This window comes from Erpetoichthys calabaricus, chromosome 1 (genome assembly GCF_900747795.2).
Source record: "Erpetoichthys calabaricus chromosome 1, fErpCal1.3, whole genome shotgun sequence".
Taxonomy (NCBI): domain Eukaryota; kingdom Metazoa; phylum Chordata; class Cladistia; order Polypteriformes; family Polypteridae; genus Erpetoichthys; species Erpetoichthys calabaricus.
This window is the reverse complement of record NC_041394.2, coordinates 80,592,165-80,612,075: the sequence shown is the minus strand read 5'-3', so window position 1 is coordinate 80,612,075 and position 19,911 is coordinate 80,592,165. Positions and strand designations below refer to the sequence as shown.

Below are 19,911 nucleotides of genomic sequence, written 5' to 3'. Positions count from 1 at the left end.
CAAATGGAAAATTAATTTTGGGTTTTGGAATACGCCTCTGAAAATCTCCCATGGGTCTGACACAATACTACATGGCATTTTCTAGTAACTAGGCTACCATGACAGCACAGATAAATGTCACTAGTGAAACATATGTAAAAGTGGCATGAACGTGAATTACAAACTGTCTAGTTAGGAACTGCATGTAGACTGCACAAATAAAAAAAGACTAAAAATGAGATATAAATGGAAAAAAATGTTAATATATCACAATGCCATCTCCTATGTCCTTTAATTTTGTCACAAAAAGAATTTTAAGATGGCAAAAAATAAAAAAATGAGTAAAGTGCAGTACCACAGTAATGCAGCTAAAAATCTCCAGTGCATAGTCCCAAACGTAAATGGTCTCACCTTAATTAAAGTGATAAAAATAAAACTTTATACAAGTCTCAAAAAATGTACACATTAAAATCTCATTAGCAGTCTGTACAAAGAGTAAATGACTTTCTCTAGGCTACAAAGGGAGATAGAGGCAGGGAATTAACTGGAAACATTTTGGCTTTGTGCACACCACAATGAGCAGATGTTCTTCAATAGTTAATTATTCTATTATTGATACAGTAATTAGTTTTCTTCCTGTAGTGGTGCACCAATTCTGCACAACTTACAATTACATAAATGTTCTTTATTTATCAGCACATTTCTATTATAACTACTTGTTCATAACTAATAATTATTTACGAGAAATAACTTTTAACAGGCTATATTACATCTAAAACTTATTACTCCAAAAAGGAGACGTTGTTTGTTATTAGTGAATGTGAGGTTGTTAACAAATATTCCTTGTAGTGGGCTGGTGCTTGGTCCAGGATAGATTCCTGCTTAAATAATTAAATGACTTTATTGTGATCTCAAGCTAAAAGCTATATGTGTCGCCTCAAAACCTGATATACAATACTATATGCTGGTTTTTCATATGAATTATTGCCCACTTGACATTTACTTTATAAACATAAGTTATGCCCAGTGGCCAAGGTTGACTAACTTTTTCACAATGTTATTTTTATAACATTAGGACATTGTACAAGGATTCTAGTGTACACTCAAACACAAACAATGCAATGATTTTTAACAAAATTTAAAATATGTTGCAACATAAATGCTTTTATACTAAAATATATCAAAATGTGAGGGCTCAGCATAAATCAGTTCTGCACATTTTGTTTGAATTGAAAAGCATTGGAAATACAAACGAAAGCTTTCTAACAATACCCTTAACACGGACTTGGCAAATAAAAGATGTGAACAAGTGGCCGCTTTCACATTTCCGATGTTAACACACTAATAGTTTTAAACATTATAATGTTATTGACACTATAAAATAAAATTAACTGGCAAGATCATTTCAAAATAATGAAGTTCAATATGTAGTATGCACTCAAGCCTAACCAAAATGAAGCAAGAGGACCTCTGATACAACATAAAGCTCTGTTTTTTAGAGCTTGAAATTTAAAATGTGATACACATGATCAAAGCACAAACACTGCCTTATCCAACATTTCTAAACCACAATCATTTAGTTATGTGGTTGAAGAAGTCTTTACAAGACATTGCTGCACTTATCTGTTTCCCTGCACTGATGTTCATGACTAGGTTAGAACTCATATGTTTGTGTGCTTACTGCACTAAATGAAAGAGGAAACACGGTCTTTCGTTTTTTTCTTATTTGTGGATGACTTAGGAGCCACAAAAACAATGATGGTGTAGTATCACGCTATGGTAAAAACACACTATATTATCCAAATACCTAAAGCAGTGCTACAACAAAATTAATGTTAAATACATCTCTCACAACTTCTTAGCAGTTGTAAGGGGAATCAGCTTTAAAACATGATCCAACTTGAACTGTAGCAAATTCCTTTATTAATAACCATGTGACAATGCACTCTATAAAAAAAGGCTGTTTTCGCTGCAGTAACAAAACAGATTCACCGCAAACAATTTGACAAACCTTTCGTTTCCTTATTACATGGCATGTGGGTGCGTGAATAACAACGATCGTATGTTATGTGGAATAACTAACGATCGTAGTTTATGTGGTGGCTAAAGCATAACGTCTGCCTCAACGTGGAACCTCGAAAGGCCTGGCATGCAGTAACTTTTAACAGTAGAACCTAACCAAGATTTCCATATCAAGAACACCCAATCAGAATCAAGCTTAGAGTCCGGAAAGATACAGTTGGCTAAGTGCCGCCACATTTTAATATCATCCAAGAAGATCCTTTTTTTTTTTGCTTTCAGGGCATAACATAAAACCTTAACACATGTTTCCGGTACCGAATGATGGCGCATAAAATAAAGAACATTTGAAATATTCGAATTAACGTTTCCTACAAGAATTCCCTATCTATTTTTATGGTAAACATTGTTTCTTAAAAATCGTCTTGATTTGTATAAATTGCGCGCACTTAAAAATAAATTATCTAATAAACTACAAACGTTTAATATTCACTCTCATCTGAGGCTCACAGGTTAGGTATGCACTTTTACGTTTCTTAAAAGAAAAATGGAAAATTTGCTCAAAACCAAACACATACGTAACTGGCACGCATGCCAACGTGGACATATTCAGCGTAATTTCGCTTAAAGTATACAAATACATTATCAAAAACAATTCACGTTTATTTTACATAAATCATAAGAAAACTGTCATGCTCCTTACCCAACGTACCAACCCAGAATTCGCTGGCAAAAGTTTCAGCTTGCAGGGCAGATAAGTTTACAAACCGCAGCTTCCGCGCAAAGATATATGGGACTTGTATTTTTCTTATGAATTTTCAGGTCGAAAAGAGAGACTGGCTTTTGGATAGAACTACAGCACCCATGAACCACACCAAAGATGGTTTTGAAGATCGGAATTATGGGTGTTGCAGTCTAAGTAGTTTTAATGACTGGTGTAGGCAAACACGCACGCGCATTGTCAGATTAGCTTTTGATACTGTTCTGAATGGTTGCATTTTTTGTTCGTATGTTTTGAACATTGTCTGACTATAGCTTGCAGATATTAAAAAAAGTAAAATATAACAAAGGCATTAGTCCTGGAGTCAGAGAAATTAAATAAATATATGTGTCGGATCATAAATCGTCGATAATGAGTAAAGTGTGGTATCGTTGACGGTTAAATGTGTATTTCACGAATTAACTGACATTACAAGGACATATTTCTGAAAATTATAAACTGAGACGAAGTAATTTGAGAAAAGGGTGGGGTAGGGTGGGGTAATCTCCGGCGGGTTTGCGTTCATCCAATAACGAGTAAAGGGGTGTGGCCCATATGATGAATACAGTTTGATTTACAGCAAGATCATACTGGGAATGGGGTGGTGCCACAAAAACACTGGCGTTCTGATTGTCCATTTTCCGCCTTCAGGACTTTTTCAGGACACATTTGAGTAAGGTTTGGCTGCAATTGGGAGAATCGCGAGTTCAGACCTGGTGACAAGAAAGCCGGATTGTTTAATTAAGGTGTTCAGGCTAGTCTTTAAAAGCCGTTAAAGACTCTTAATGTAAGCAGACATTCGTTAAAAGAACGGTCAAAAAGTACTATTTCCCATTTTCCAAATTACTTTAATAGGGCCTTTGAGTTGTTAATTTCTAGGTTTTGCCCTTAGAATCAAGTTGTAAAATATATTTCCAAAAGAATGAGTTTAAACTTGTAGGGATCTCGATGGCAGTTGTCTGGTGGATTGCATCTCCATTGGTAATCCAAAGTTTTATGTCAGTATCCATCCATCCATCCATTTTCCAACCCGCTGAATCCGAACACAGGGTCATGGGGGTCTGCTGGAGCCAATCCCAGCCAACACACGGCACAAGGCAGGGAACCAATCCCGGGCAGGGTGCCAACCCACCGCAGGACACACACAAACACACCCACACACCAAGCACACACTAGGGCCAATTTAGAATCACCAATCCACCTAACCTGCATGTCTTTGGACTGTGGGAGGAAACCGGAGTGCCCGGAGGAAACCCACGCAGACACGGGGAGAACATGCAAACTCCACGCAGGGTGGACCCGGGAAGCGAACCCGGGTCTCCTAACTGCGAGTAATTAAAGTGATATTCTGCCAAAGATTCTGAAGTCATTGTTTCACCCAGACAGGTATATTTCTGCTTGATGTTCCAGAATGGCAATAAAAAGATGCACTACTTAAAACAAGAAATACCTGTTACATTTGTGTAACAATGCAGTGTTTATCATGGATATTAGGATGCAGGCAACATAGAATAGGCATTAAGAAGTTGTACTACCAAAAATGAGAAAGACATACTCGCCTTTGTAAAACTATGCAATATTTCCCAAGGATACTAGTGTGTATAAAGCACAGAATCAATGATCATCTGTCACAGAAAGTAAAACTATATAAGGTTGGCAGGACATAAAATCACCTCCGATCCACTACTAGTTCATACAGGGTCCCAGGCAATACAAGGTGTGTATTGTTCTTTTAGGGGATCTTCAGCTTGTTAGGGTGGAGAATCTCATAATCATAGGATGGACAGGTTGAGACTATGTGAGCAACTATAATTAACTAATGATGCATGCAACCCTGATCACAAAAGTAAAGTAGTGATTCCTGGACTGTAGTGGTTGATACTAACTCTAGATTTAGAAGAGGTGTGGCAAGAGCTGAAGTGGTGTCAGAAAGAGTGTCCAGAGCAGTGGCATCGTTTGGGCTCTGTGGCTTTAGCTGCTAATCTCAGGTGTTCTTTCCCTGATCTTTGTGACATTTACCTCCTAATCATCTCATGATCTCTGGCTTCCAGGTCCTGATCTCTGAGACACTACCCCCTCTTCCCACTGTTATACTTTCTAATATGCATGGTCTACTGCCACAAAACTCCACATGGGAACCCATCCTTTAACTGTGGTAAACTCTAAATGTGAAAATGTTTGACTAGCTGCCAGAAAAGGGAGGGGGTACCAAGCCCCTAATAAGTTCTAAAGCTAGCTTTGCCCCTAATCCAGAGTTGAAAAACAGAGCAAAGAGATGTGAAGGATAGCACTTTGCTTAGGCATGTATGTAGGTAAGCCATCTCACCAGGAGTTCAGGACCCATATAGTAATAATATGCTTTTGTAGTACACATCGCTCTGTGTTATAATATTATTTATAAAATTTCCATGTTTGCTGCTATTTTGTCCCCCTTGGTGTTATTCTGGTTGTAGCAGTCTTCCATAAGGTTGTCCTCCTATCCAAAAAGCTAGCAATGCAACACGTGTATGATTCATCACACCCTGATAAAACAGACCAAATACCAGGACACCTCCTGACTAAACACTTTATTTTACAGCCCTCCATACAGTGATGAGCCATCTGGAACACTCAGGGACCCATGTAAGGATGTTGTTTGTCGATTATTATTATTATAACTTGGCGCTTAATACAATCATCCCTAGAGTACTAATCGATAAGGTGCATAGCATAGTAACATTCCCTTCTCCTTCTGTGCTTGGATAAAGGATGTCCTTATTTGTCACCCACAAACTGTTAGAACTGGCCCCCTCAGCTCCTCTACCCTCAAACTTAGCACCAGCTCTCCTCTGGGATGTGTGCTGGGCACACTTCTCTATGCCCTGTACGCTTATGATTGTACATCTAAATTACTCCAGCAACGTTATCATCAAGTTCGCTGATGACTCTGCCATAGTCGGTCTCATAACCAGTGATGATAAGTAAGCATACAAGGATGAGTAGTGCAGTGGCTGTCAGTGTGGTATTCCAGGAACAATCTTTTACTCAACACCTACAAAACTAAAGAGATGGTCATTGACTTCAGGAGGCACAAAGCAGAACACGCCCCACTCTGCATCAACTGGGACTTGATATGTGGTTACCTCCTTTAAGTTCCTGGGAACTCACATTTCTGAGGACCTGTCCTGGACAGCAAACACTTTGGCAGTGGTCAGTGGTCAAGTCCCAGTAGTGACTGCACTTCTTGAGACTTCTCCGGGGAGTGGAAACAAAGGGGAAGCTGCTGTTGACCTTATACCGCTCAACAATCAAGAGTGCTTTAGCAAACTGTATTTCAACAGTATGCTGGATGTACAGCAGCAGACAGGAAAGCAGTGCAAAGGGTCTTACCCACAGCAGAGAAAATCACTGGTTGCTCTCTTCCCTCCCTGTGAGATATCTCCAGTGCCCAATGCCTCCACAAAGCCAAGAAAATCATTAAAGACCTTCCCATCCTGGCCAGTCATTGTTCATACTACTGCCCTCCGTTAGGTGATAAAACAGCATTAAAAGTGGAACCAAAAGATTTGCAGATGGTTTTTATCCTTGGGCCATCAGAATTTAAAATTTTCAAAAATCATAGAAGTGTTATAATTTTTTTTCTTTCCCAGGATGTACATAGATTTCTTTAGTGGATAATAATTTCTACCCCTTATTTATTTATGTATGATATTTATTTGTTATAGATTTGTTCTATTTATGTTATTTGTTTGTCATGGTTTGTTGTACTTGCATCGTTTACAGGGTAGCTTTTAAAATTTCATTGTACCAGTACAATGACAAGGCTTTCTAATTCTATTCTAAATTAATTTCATAAATTGTAACTGATAACCAAAAGATAAGCATTTACTAAAATATTTGAATGCTTGGCAAGTTGTCATGTTACAATGCCTTAAAGAGTAAGATATAAGTTTACAGCAAAACATTTCAGATTGAAAATGCATACTGTATTTAAGTTTAATTAAGATTTATAGTGTCTTTACAAATAATCACAGTTAGGAAGTTACTCTAAGGTCCTCTATTCAATCCTAAAAAATGATGGTCTTGAAGAGTAATTACAGAAGGGTTAAGAGAGCAATAATAAGAGTCAAATGCACTTATGTGACACTATAAACTCATATTATCGATGTCCTGGCTAAATTGCTCACCATGGCATAGTTATCCTACTCCCCTAATCATCCCCTGTCTCTAACTTTCTAATTATCTCTCACCCCTTCACCACCTAAAAGTAACGTGTGGTAAGCATATCAGTGCAAAAATAGCTGCTGTCGCATCATCCAGGTGGATGCTGCACATTCATGGTGGTTGAAGTGGCTCCCCACTCACTATGCAAACCATTTTGGTGGTAAGAAAGCTATATATTAATGTAGAGGATTATTATTATTACAACTGCTTCTAATTTTGACTGTGACTTTCCATGGCCCAACACCCCCAGAGGTTCATTTTTTTCCTGGACTGCTGCTGACGGCAGTTTTGGGTTTCCACTCCTCCCTTGTCAACTGGCCATAACTCAATTATAGCATTAATTGGACTTAAATTGTTAGGATCTGCTTTTGTTGATCAATTCAATATTTGCCACTTTTCAAGTATGTTTATCCTAATCTGTATTTTTGTGCTTCATATAATTTGTGCATTTAATATTTTGTATTTTACCTGTAAACTTGCTACAGGACTCTGAGTTTATATTCAATGAGGAGTGCAATACGAAAGTAAATTGATTTGGTTATAATTTTATAAACCCATTTTGTTCTGCCTGGCAAATGTAGAAATAAATTCAGGTCTCTGATGTCCTGATATACTAATCATTGTACCGCCTATCCAGCTTGTGTATACTACACCCTAACAAAGAGCAAGAAAGAAATAATTGTGACCATGCAGTGCCTTTCATTAAGTTCATTCTTTGATCTATACTTACCTTCCATCCTATTTTTAATATTCTATCTCTACCGCAATTTTTCTTTTAAACTGAATCCAGACATTCCATAATAACTAGGTTAATAGTAATATTTTAATAAATAGTTAATTTTTATTTCCAAGTGTGTTAGTCTTCCTAATTTCCCTATGTGCCTCCCTCTTTAATTCATCCTAAAGTATATTTTAATGTATTACAGTCATATTTAGCTGCTGGTAATGATGAACCCTCTCTAATATACTGCACAGGTACTTCCTGATAGAAAACAGCAAAGGCTAATATCCATCCTGCTACATTTCACTCAGGGTTTCTCCCCTGGCTGGGGTTCAAATGCCTATTCCTGTTTTATGTAACCTGTGTGAATTATTTAGTTTTCATGTGTCAGTGTGTATCTTCTACTGTATGTGCTGTATTTTTTGTTGGTGTTTCCCAAGAGATGGAGCAACCTGTGTCATGATTTGGTTTAATACAAATTATTTAGTACTAGACAAAGAGCCCGTTTCGACAACGTAAGATGAAACGGGCACGAGTTTGTGTCAGCAGTGTATGAAGAACAAATGATAAATAACGAAGACGTTGTTTTGTAATGATTGTAGTCCACTTTACTCATTACTGTACAGGCTTGTACTGTTAGTTGATGAATTTTCCAGGCCTATAGTATAATATTGAATGATGAATGTTCCAGTGCAATAAGTATAAGCACCACAAATCTGATATAGGTGTATTGAATGAATGCGTAATTGAATCAGAATGCATAATTAGGCCTCGAGCTGTAGTCGAAATCTCCTTTCAGGCCTCTAGAGCTTTAATTGAAGTCGCCTTTCTCTTTGAATTTTTGCGGCCATAAATCCGCCACCTGCCGCGATGTTGGGGTTGGATGTCGGTCTCGTAAGGTTTTTCGGGCAGCTGCACAGAAGGCGACTGCGCATTCGGCTTCAGATAGATGTGAGTGAGTGAGGAGGCAGGCGAATTATGTATTAAGATAATTTTGTATTTGCATTCGGGGTTTTTGAGGTTCAGAATTCTGTTCATTTTTCAATTGTTTGAAATTCTTAATGTTCGTAATCTTAAATCCTGTGTTTTGTTTTGCAACATCTTGCATGCCATTACAGATCCTCAATCATCTCCATCTTGAGATCCTATCATTAGATCTGCTTCCCCAGGTTTAAAGGGGTGTGGCCTATAAGGTTGTGACCTGTTCGTAATCTGCATGATGGGATAAAAGGACAGCTAGGGATTAATCTCCTTATCTGAGGATACCAAAACTCTCAACAAGCCTTGTGCAAACTTGGTTTGTGTGTTACATTTGGTTTTGACATCTCGTTTGTTCTTTTAGCCTTGAATTTTATTTTATTTTTTTTATTCTGGCATTTTTATTTTTTTTTTATTCTGGCATTTGCTTTTGGGGTTACCTATTTTGAAGGCAGTGACCTCTATGCAGTTTCTTGGAGCTTATGTTTGTGCCACTTGAACATTTTTGTATAAAAAAAGTCTTTTTATTTATTAAGATTCTTTGTTACCCTCTCTGTTATTAGCCAGAGCTTGATGCCATTTCTCCCTCTAGTGGGAATTTTTGGGATATTCTGGGACATTTATGCTTGGGAATTCTTTAGGTCATAACACCTACATCCATTAATTAATAACATCTGTCCATTTCAGAGTTATAGGGCTCAGAGCCTAACAGTGCACACCGGGAGCAAACTCACAGATGCAAGACCATTTAACCTAACCTGCACGTCTTTGGGATCCAGGACATTGATGTTGGAAGGCAGCCTCACTGATCAGTATGCCACTGTGCTGCCCACCAGAGCCTAATAGTGCTACATAATAATATGACAGGTCAACAGGAAAGAGTTAAAAAAAAAACATGTTTCTTGATTTGCAATAACAGCACACAAATCTCAAGAAAAAACTTGAGCTGTCCTTCTGCAAAGACCTTGTTATCCTGGCAGCTTTAGCATGAATAATTGGCCATTTTAGCTGGTAATGGCCAGCGGCAATTTAAGATGGCAACAGACTGCAGCATGAATTATGGAAATGTATGCAGTCAGTAAAAAATGGAGATACAACTAACATTGTGACTTCAAGGGAAGGTTATTTATTAAAAAAATATTTATATTAAAGTGACTGCTGCCTATAATTCCAGGGTCCTATGTTCCATTCCTACCCTGGTCACTCTATGCATGGAGTTTAATTCTTATTCCTGTTGCTATTCTCTCTCATAGCCTAAAAACACATCTGGATCTGTATGTATGTATACTCTGTGATTGACTGACTTCACAGCCGTAATGCCATGGTCAGTATAGCACTGTTTAGAGGGTTAGGTGCACAAATACAGAACTGGCCCACATGATTGTCTAGGGTGCATCAGTGCAACACTGGTCCATAGAAAATACACTCTAGAAACACATATTTGTTCTGATTACGAAATGCTGAAGGTAGACTCCCACCCCACCCCACAATTTCCCTTGGCCGGCACTATTACACCTGAGCTTACTGATCATAATATTAGGACTGTCACTTAAGGCATTGTGATCAATACTGTCTGAAAGGGCTCCATTCATAAGCGACAAAATGGCAGCAGAAGAAACTGTACCAGTTTATGTATCATTTTAGCTTATATTTGGTTCTTTTAATAGTACAACTTCACACTGCTGCTTACAAATCTATTAATTTTGTGGCAAGTTCAACAAGTTGAATTTAATGTAGCACATTTCACATTGGGTACTTTCACTCAGCAGTTAGATCAGAGTTGAATACTATTTACTTTAAATGCTGTCAATTTGAAAAAATGTTTTTATATTATGACATGAATGACCACCCTGAGCAAGGCCTGATGTGCACATCACAGCATTTTAGACTTGTTTCACAGAAGCACCGCTACTAAGTAAGAGTTTTTAATAACATTCAGTCACTCCATTTGCATTATTGTACTGGTCATATGTGCAGCATAATTCAGTAGATCACTTATACTACCACCATTAATTTATTCTTTAATCTTTTTAGCTAAGTACAAGCTTGTAGCTTTTAACACATACTTACAGTTATAAAACAATAATAGTAAAATTAAACACACATAAGAACACATGTTGTAGGATTAGAATGGGCATTCTAGCCGGAAGGGAGGATGGTTTCTTGCTCGGACAGAAGGCCACAGTTGAACAGAAGATGGAGTAGGATGGGAAAATAACTTTGTGCCAGGCCAGCATGATATAATGGACAGACTGAGAAAAGCCAAGGATTTGGAATGGTTCCATTCCTCAAACACCACGTGGCAGTGGTCCTCATATGGGAACCCAGTCGGGACACCCACAGGGGTGCTTGGGAGATGGAATTCGGAAGTACAGCCCTGTCTGGCTCATTAGGGATCAAGAGAGGATGCTGTCAGGAGAGGACCACCCTACTTTCTTCATGGCCTGGAAGTGCTTCCAGGAAGCTACAGCAAGATACTGGAAGCATTCCGGGTCTGATTTAGAAAGGAGCAACACTCAGTGGAGGAGAGAAGGAGAAAGAATTATTGGTTTATTGTTTTTTTTTATATATATATTTTTAATTTTATTAATTTTAATCATTCCATACAAATAGATCAGTTTTTACAAAAATAGGATTGAAAACAGATTGACCTCCACCCCTGAGAAAGACAGCATGGCCAATGGGGTAAACCTTAAAGCTTGTAAACCTACCTAAACTGATTAGTTTAATAGGGCAATAGAGATAAATGGAGAAGAGAAAAAAATGCGGAGAGAATTGCTTCTTCAGTGCTTTAAGAGCTTATTCTAAAATATTATTGATTAGATCCTGCCAGGTTTTGAAAAAGTTCTGTACAGATCCTCTAACTGAGAATTTGATTTTTAACAATTTCAAATAATATAAAACATCGGTTTCCCACTGACTTAAAAGAGGAGAATTAGGATTCTTCCAGTTTAGCAAAATAAGTCTGCGTGCCAAAAGTGTAGTGAATACAATCACAGTTTGTTTGTCCTTCTTCACTTTAAACCCATCTGGAAGAACACCAAACACAGCTGTTAATGGGATTGTGATACCAAGGCTGTCTGAGAGGCACTTAAAACTTTTGGTCCAAAATTATGTTAATTTGGTGCAGGCCCAAAACATATGACCCAGTGAGGCTGGGACTTGATTGCAGTGCTCACAGGTTGGATCTTGCCCTGGAAACATTTTGGACAATTTTAATCGAGACAGATGTGCTTGATATATAATTTTGAATTGAATAATTGTATGCTTTGCGCATATGGAGGTTGAGTGAATTCTCTGTATTGCTATTTTCCACTCCTTTTCTGATACAGTATATTGATTAAGAGATCTTTTTCCCATTGTCCTCTTGGATCTTTGAAAGGGAGGGACTGTAAAATAGTTTTATATATTGTAGAGATAGTGTTTAAATCCTCGTAATTGAGCAATATTTTTTCCGGCATGGAGGTGGGTGCAAGATGAGGAAAATCGGGCAGGTTCTGTTTGACAAAGTTTCTAATTTGAAGATAGTGAAAGAAATATGTTGCTGGAAAGTTAAATTTGGAATGTAATTGTTCATAGGATGCAAAGATGTTGTCTATATAAAGATCTCTAAGCAATTTAATTGTGAATCTTTTCCAGATATTAAAAACTGCATATGTTTGTGAGGGTTGAAAGAGGTTGTTCTCTTGCAGGGGTGCCACAGATAAAAGATTCTCCATCTTAAAATGCTTTCTACATTGGTTCCATGTCCTGAGTGAGTGAAGCACAATTGGGTTATTAGTATATTGGCGATAACTTGCATTTATTGGGGCACAAAGCAGGGAATATAAAGAAGTACTGCAGGATTTTACTTCTATTGCGGACCAAGCCTGTGTATGTTCATCTATTTGTGTCCAGGTTTTTATAGCTTGTATGTTTGCTGCCCAGTAATAAAACTGAAAGTTGGGTAGAGCCATACCATCTTCTGCCTTAAGTCAGTTTATTGTTATTTATTGTATAATTGTGGCACACTGCTGGAAAGAGGTCTGTAAAAGGTGCTTGGGGTAAATAAATACCTGTTATTTTATTCATATAATGTCTGTTGCAGGGGTGGCAAACTCCAGTCCTGGGGCCTCATGTATAAACGGTGCGTACGCACAAAAATGTTACGTAGGAACGTTTCCACGCTCAAATCGCAATGTATAAAACCTAAACTTGGCGTAAAGCCATGCACATTTCCACGGTAGCTCCAACTCTGGCGTACGTAAGTTCTCCGCTCTGTTTTGCACTCTGGCGGCACCCAGCGTCAAAGCAGTGCTACTGTTCCTGTGTGGTTACCCTTTCTTTAGATCCACATCCCTGACGCGGCTTTATCTTATACACTGAAACTAACTGCATACTGTTTATTAGTTTAATGCATCTGATTGTAATTAACCTGTAACAATATAATGTTCCAGGGAATAGCCAAAGTATTCCAAATACCATAGCTGCTTTAGCGTGGTTACTCTCACTGTACTTTCTTTTTCTTCTTTCAGCTGCTCCCATTAGGGGTTGCCACAGCAGATCATCTTTTTCCATATTACTCTCACTGCACCACAAGGAGTATTTATATCACTATATCTGAGTGGGGAATCACAGATCTACAGCAGAGAATTATCGGTATACAGCATCAAGCACACGCTGGCTCAGCCATGCTGCCTTTTTGAACTGCTCTCACTCAGCAAACACTTCAAAGCCTTTCCTGTACGGACCTCGCGGTCAGAAATAGATTCATCCCAAGAACTATAAACGCATTCAATCAGTCCATCAAGTGCTCCTTTTAGAACTATTTGTACTTGTTAGTACAATTACCTTACTGTAAGCTTGCGATGCAGTTATAATATTGCACAACCTGAGCCACTTTATAAAGTGCATATTTACATATGATAACAATATCATTTTTAAGATGAAATGCAGCAAAATATGTTTATTATATTATACAGATAAAATGTTAACATCATTTAAATAATCTATATTGTTAATAATTAAACATGTGAGGACATGGTGCCGCAGCGCTAGCTAGTTCAGGGACTGTTCCTGCCTCCTGCTGTATTCTTGCTGGTGCTGACGCGACACTGGAAGGATAGATGGATAGAATAATTAAACACGTACTACGAAGATATTTCAATGTTCATTAAAAGTTCTGAAGAATCGTCGTTCTAAGCTTACAGATGGCTTAAAGTCTATTACAGAGCTGATTGTGTGGAGATTGGGTATTTGGAGAAAGAAAAGTAAGGACAGGAATTGGAGGTTAGTACTTTTGAAGAGACAGTACTGCTACAATAAAGAATTTCATTGAAGGTTGCGCATGGCGCAGCAAGCATCTTGCGTGAGACATGAACAATCACTACGCCACCGTGTTCCCATGTTTAATAACATGCTTTAACTCCTATAGTCATGAAAATGATATCACGTATACATCTCAGTATTTTAATTATTCAGAAAGCTGTAATATTACGAATGTAATGGATTCTGACTGCGGTGGGTTGGCACCCTGCCCGGGATTGGTTCCTGCCTTGTGCCCTGTGTTAGCTGGGATTGGCTCTAGCAGACCCCCGTGACCCTGTGTTCGGATTCAGCGGGTTGGAAAATGGATGGATGGATGGATGGATGGATGGATGGATGGATGGATGGATGGATGGATGAATGGATTCTGTGTCCTGTCGGAGGCAGAGAAAGCCCATTTAAGAAGTGCGCAGTGATTCACACACATAGAGCACATAAAAGAACACATAGAAAGAAGGATTTAACATGCTACTTTAATTATGATGGGATCTGAGAAACTAGTAAATTAAACGATTTTAAGATGAAGTTTATGATGTTCTACTTTAATGACAAAATAAACTATGTGATTAAAGTGGAAATTTCGACATTAAAGTTGACATTTCGTGCTTTTTTTCCCCCACTGTGTGCCTTTTTTTTTTTCTCTGTACCCTAATAAGCTTTCATATGACACTCAGACGGTGGGCTACGACTCGCCTCTTCACAGTGACTTTGATATGTGACAACTTCTTTTTTATTTCGGGCACCGTGCGACTTTGTGAACTTGAGTTTTCGAGTTTCTCTGACACGCTATGTCACTCGATCAACTTCCTTTTGTTGTTTATATCACTGTTTAAACCAACAAATAGTAAGTTTTTCCTTGCCTCCACTTGGTATTCGCTGAAATTCTTCTATTTTTCCCCGTGCGTTTACCATTGTCTTTTCACAGAAGGTTGAGCTTAAGGGCGATTTATATTGATTTGCATATTCAAAGAAGTGTAATTCTGGAAGGAGTTGGGGCGGGACAGCAGGCGCGTGCACATGCGTTACTTTTCACACTGACCGGGATTTATATAGTGGAAGAACGTGGAAGTTGGCGTTCGCACAGATTTATGCATCTGGATTTTTTTGTGCGTAAGCACATTTCCTCCTTTGTCCATGCGCCATGTTATAGTGTGAATTCTACGCACGCCGTTATACGTGAGGCCCCTGGAGTGGCACAGTGGCCGCAGGTTTTCATTCTAACCCTTTTCCTAATCAGTGACCAGTTTTCACTGCTAATTAACTTCTTTTTCCCTTCATTTTAATAGCCCTGTTTTTAAGGATTCAGTTGTCTGAATTAATTATTTTCTTCATTAAATGACAGCCAAACAGAAATCAAATGTGAAACAAGTCAACAGTTGACCAGCTAAATTGGGGCTTCAAATTCCAACTAATTTCACTCCAACCAGTTTCGTAATGAGAAGCCAATTCTTGCTGTTAATTAAACTCGTTATTTAATTCTATGGCTTGTTGCTGCTCTCATTCTGACACATCAGACATTTCCATAACTGTTGATTTTCTGTTTTTTCTAAGAACATTGTCAAAATGTTTTGGGGACCTGAGAGATCAACCTTACTGAGACCTTCACCTTTCTTTATTTTCAGATATTGTGTGATGGGCATGGGTGAGCTGGTCATGTGGCACCTTGTTTTGTAGCTAATTAAAGAAAAAGAAACCAAGGGGCCTGAATCAAGTTAATTAAAATTAAGGCAAAAGAAGTTAATTAGCAGCAAAAACTAATGGAGAAGATGGTTAGAATGAAAACCTGCAGCCACTGCGGCACTCTATGACTGGAGTTTGCCACCCCTGGCTGGTGTTATACTGTGTCTTGGGTTTAGGGCTCTCTGGTGCCCCCTCGTGGCCACAATGTCAATATTTAAACATAACAAAATCATGCCAATATAAATTACTAAAATAAGAACTAAGGCTAATTAACAAAACAGGAAAGAAATCAAAAACTGCACTTGACAACATTCCTGGAAAAAATAAACCCTGGGGGTCCACAGTTCTTTATAACAAGCAAATCACATTTCTGATGACATAGGCCAACTGGCCACCTCCTCCTGGACATTCTACTTTAGAAGAAAGTCCACAAGTGAAGTAAAGCAACAAGCTCTGTTGTTATGGCAGTAACTATTGAATTGACAAGTTCCCAGTCTCTCGGATATCTCATTCTATGGGAACATCAGTAGCTTGGCATCTGAGAAGGACCACACAGAAGCAAAGTCCAAAGTGATACCAGATCTGCACTGCCTTTTATTTTGAATATTGGCTAACCCCAGAATTTACATCTGGCTAGAACTAAAAAGCCCCTTCTGTCCATGGGCCATTGAAGCTTGCAGTTGGATATAGTATGTTGATAAGTGAGGTCAGGAAGAGTGCTAGTAGGAGAAGGATGAAGCATCTAGAGGCCTGATGGGTGTTTAGGTAATCCATTGGGGCTCTAGCCTTTTTAATGTTGTTGTGTTACAGCATATTTCTCTTTATGACCCTTTCACTTTACCTATCCAGCTCATATTTTGCATGAAGGGACATTTAATGTGGACCAAGTCCAATTTAATCAGGGACAATTGCCTTCAGTAGCATTTAATCCGGATCAGTATTTGCAGTGTAAACCTGAATCTCTCTCCCTCTATTCAACACAAAATTTAGTAAAAGACAAAGATCCATACAAAAGAAAAAAATGTAAAATGTATGCCAAGTAGAAGAAAAGGACAATAAAGTAATTATTCAGGGTGCTACCATTATACTAACATACTGTATAATCACTTGAAAGCAGTGATGTCCTAAAGCAATACTCTTGTTATATTGTTATGAATAGTGTTGTTTTCTGCCTAGTAAAGGATATTGTGATGATTGATGGAAGCAACATAACATTAACTATGAGGGACACAATTATACATGTCAGGGCCCAGGACATAACTGTCCTAATAGGCCACAGTCTCACAAACTAATGGTCATTTAACAAAAATGTTATTAACAGAATATTATCAGTGTGTATTTTACAACATTACATGCAAAATATTACAAGCACATATTTTTTTTTTTACTTTTCAAGCCAAATGGAAAAGAACATCAGCTCCCGTTTTCTACCACTGCAAACCAGCTACAACAAAATGTCCTTGTAACATCATGTAGGACAAATAAATAATGTACCCTATCTTAATGAGCTCATTTTTACAAAGACCATCTGTTGGCTTTGATGGTTTGGGGAGTCATTAACAACATCCGCAAAAGTCACTTGACACTCAAGCTCCCTGTCAATGGACAGAACTGTAAGACTCCTCAGTCTTTCTTGGTACACTGTTGAATTCATTTAATTTTTAACCATTTTTAGTTTGCTAAAACAATACTCTCCCCCTGTCATGTCTGGTAATGTTCAATAAAACACACAATGCAATGCACAAATCTGATGAAATTCTCTGAAACTTCATTCTCTGTATGGTATTAAACAATTTAATAAGTGTCAGTTCATAATTAAAAGTTGCACAGTATATCTTCTTTGGGTGCTTCTTTTGACATTCAAAGTCTGTTTTCAAATCGCTGGATATTGTTACTGATGAGGCCGTTACAAAAGCAAATGATTTATGCAACTGACCATGGAACAATTGTACCCCAAGACCTCCCTCAGTGACCTGGTTTACAACTAAATATCACTACAGCTGCACAAAAACTTTATGACATACTAGCCGTGTAAGCCTGTGCTGTAAAAAGCCCGGGGTCCTATTGAAATCGTCAGAAAAAAAATTGAAATGTAGAGGTGTCAGGAAATTGAAAGGAACTACTCTGGGCATCTCTCTCCTAGGAGGATTTGTTTTGCTGATGTGCTCGGATCGTTTGTACATTAGTGGCGGAAGGAAAAGTAAAAGGGATACCGTCCTGCCAATGTTAGCAGCTAAGTGACTTTGTCTTTCTTCTGAGGTTTCATTTTGCTGACGTGCTCGCCTTGCTTGTGTTATTAGCGGCTAAGCGAGTTTTCTGTTTCCTTAGAGACGGAGCCCTTACCCAGACTCCACCTCTCACTTCCAGGAGAGACATACACACTTCCACGCGTAGACATTTATATATAAGATACAGTACATACAATATTAGCAGTGCCCAAGATTGATTATAAATTTACATTCATCCATCTTCCAACCAACTTATCCAGCTGAAGGTCACAAGGATCCTGTGCCCATCCTGGCCACTTTGGACATAAGGATGGAATGCCAGGAATAAATTTATTCATGACCTTTGTTTCTCATCAGTTGTGAGAATGCAACCTCTCCAGACACCAAAAGGTGGCACTATTTTCACTTTGAGAAAATATATTCACCAATAAATTGGAAAATACAGCACATAATTTTCTAAAGCCCCCTTAATCCAACTCGGAGACAAGGAGGGCCTTTAGGTAAGTAAATACCTTGTTGCCATAACAACATCAGTTGTATGGAATTTGATTTGGTGAAGATTATACAAATAAAACATCAATGTAAAGATAATAGTAATCATTTCTCCACAGCTCACAAACAACCAATTTAAGAAAATCACAGTTGAACATATTCATCAGATAAGTGCAGATAAATCTAAAGGTCAAGATGTTAGTTTGTGCATGTCACAGATTAAAGGTAAATACTGTTATGAAATCTGGTGGTCTTAGATTTCACTGGCCTGGCCTAAAATACGTATGTCCCAAAAACTTTAAAAATGCATACTAGAGGATTGAAACCCCATCAAAAATCCCAACTAGTCACAGAGAGCCACATAGAATCTTTATAAATAAAAAGATTTATGAATACAAAAATGCTATGAACAAAAGCAAGCTTCTTTGAGCACGAAAAGGAAAAGAGGAGTTACCTGAAACACAAGGCAACCCAAGCGAATATGTCCCAATACAGAATCCAGAAACAAAGTCAAAAACAGAGCATGAAGTAAAAAAAAAAAACCAAATAATCACAAAGTAGAAACAAATTGTAAGGCACAAGAAACTCACCAATCCCTGGCACATTCAGAGGAACTGCCAGGAATACAGGGTGGAGGGCAGTTGCTGGTGGTGACTGGCAGGTGGCTCCGCCTCTTGGGGGACCACCCACAAAACACAGCAGATAAACAACAAAAGTAACGCTGACATAAATAAATGTTTCAACGAAGAACCAAAAGGACATAAAACATGGATCTGAACAACAGCCACAGGATGTACCCTGGCTGAACTATAACAGTGGGTGGGGTGCAGCAGCTAGGGAAAGAAATGAATAGCTTAATGTTTCAGTCTGCAATAGCACAGTAAACTTACGAGAGGGTCTGACCAATAATTTTAGAAGAGGTATACCCCACACTCTATCCAGCTTTCTGCTGTTCTTTGCAGAGACTGACATCCCAAACCTTAATGAAGAAGTCTGAAATACCTTCAAAAGTGTATTTGCAGAATTGAATCACTGCCTCCTGTGACGCTTTGAATTTCTGACATCTTCCCTGAAGAAGGGGCCTGAGTTGCCTCGAAAGCTTGCATATTGTAATCTTTTTAGTTAGCCAATAAAAGGTGTCATTTTGCTTGACATTTCTCTACATTCAACTTACTTAGAATGTATAGTCTCTCAGTGGTTTTCCTGAGTGCAACAGATGTGTTGACCCTTCATGTCAGTGCATGAGAAAAAATCGCCAGTGTCTAAAACCTGGCCATCGACGTATAAAGGTGAGGTGAATAAATATTTTAATAATAATAATTAATCACATGTATATACTGTAGTGCTTTTCTCACTGCTCAAAGTGCTTTACACAGACAGAAGGGAACCTCTTCAACCACCTCCAACGTGTAGCACCCACTTGGATAATGCGACGGCAGCCATTATTGCATCAGTACACTCAATAATTTCATAATTGTTGCAGTCTCAGTTTGTGAATTTGATTGCATACAACAATATGACTAGCTCAGAAACTGCCATATCTCTCT

At 38.3% G+C, this 19,911-nt stretch overlaps 1 protein-coding gene and 1 long non-coding RNA gene across 2 annotated transcripts in view; both read right to left on the bottom strand.

Moving 5' to 3' along the window:
* Window positions 1–2,811, bottom strand: part of atl3 (atlastin 3) — an 83,457-nt gene extending 80,646 nt beyond the window's left edge. Inside the window, exon 1 of the mRNA XM_028802764.2 lies at window positions 2,702–2,811. The gene's annotated coding sequence lies outside the window, so the exon portion shown is untranslated. The remainder of the gene's footprint in view (window positions 1–2,701) is intronic.
* Window positions 1–13,232, bottom strand: part of LOC127529374 (uncharacterized) — a 262,990-nt gene extending 249,758 nt beyond the window's left edge. Inside the window, exon 1 of the long non-coding RNA XR_007936055.1 lies at window positions 13,156–13,232. This is a non-coding gene — a long non-coding RNA (uncharacterized LOC127529374). The remainder of the gene's footprint in view (window positions 1–13,155) is intronic.
* Between the last annotated feature and the right edge of the window lie 6,679 nt (window positions 13,233–19,911).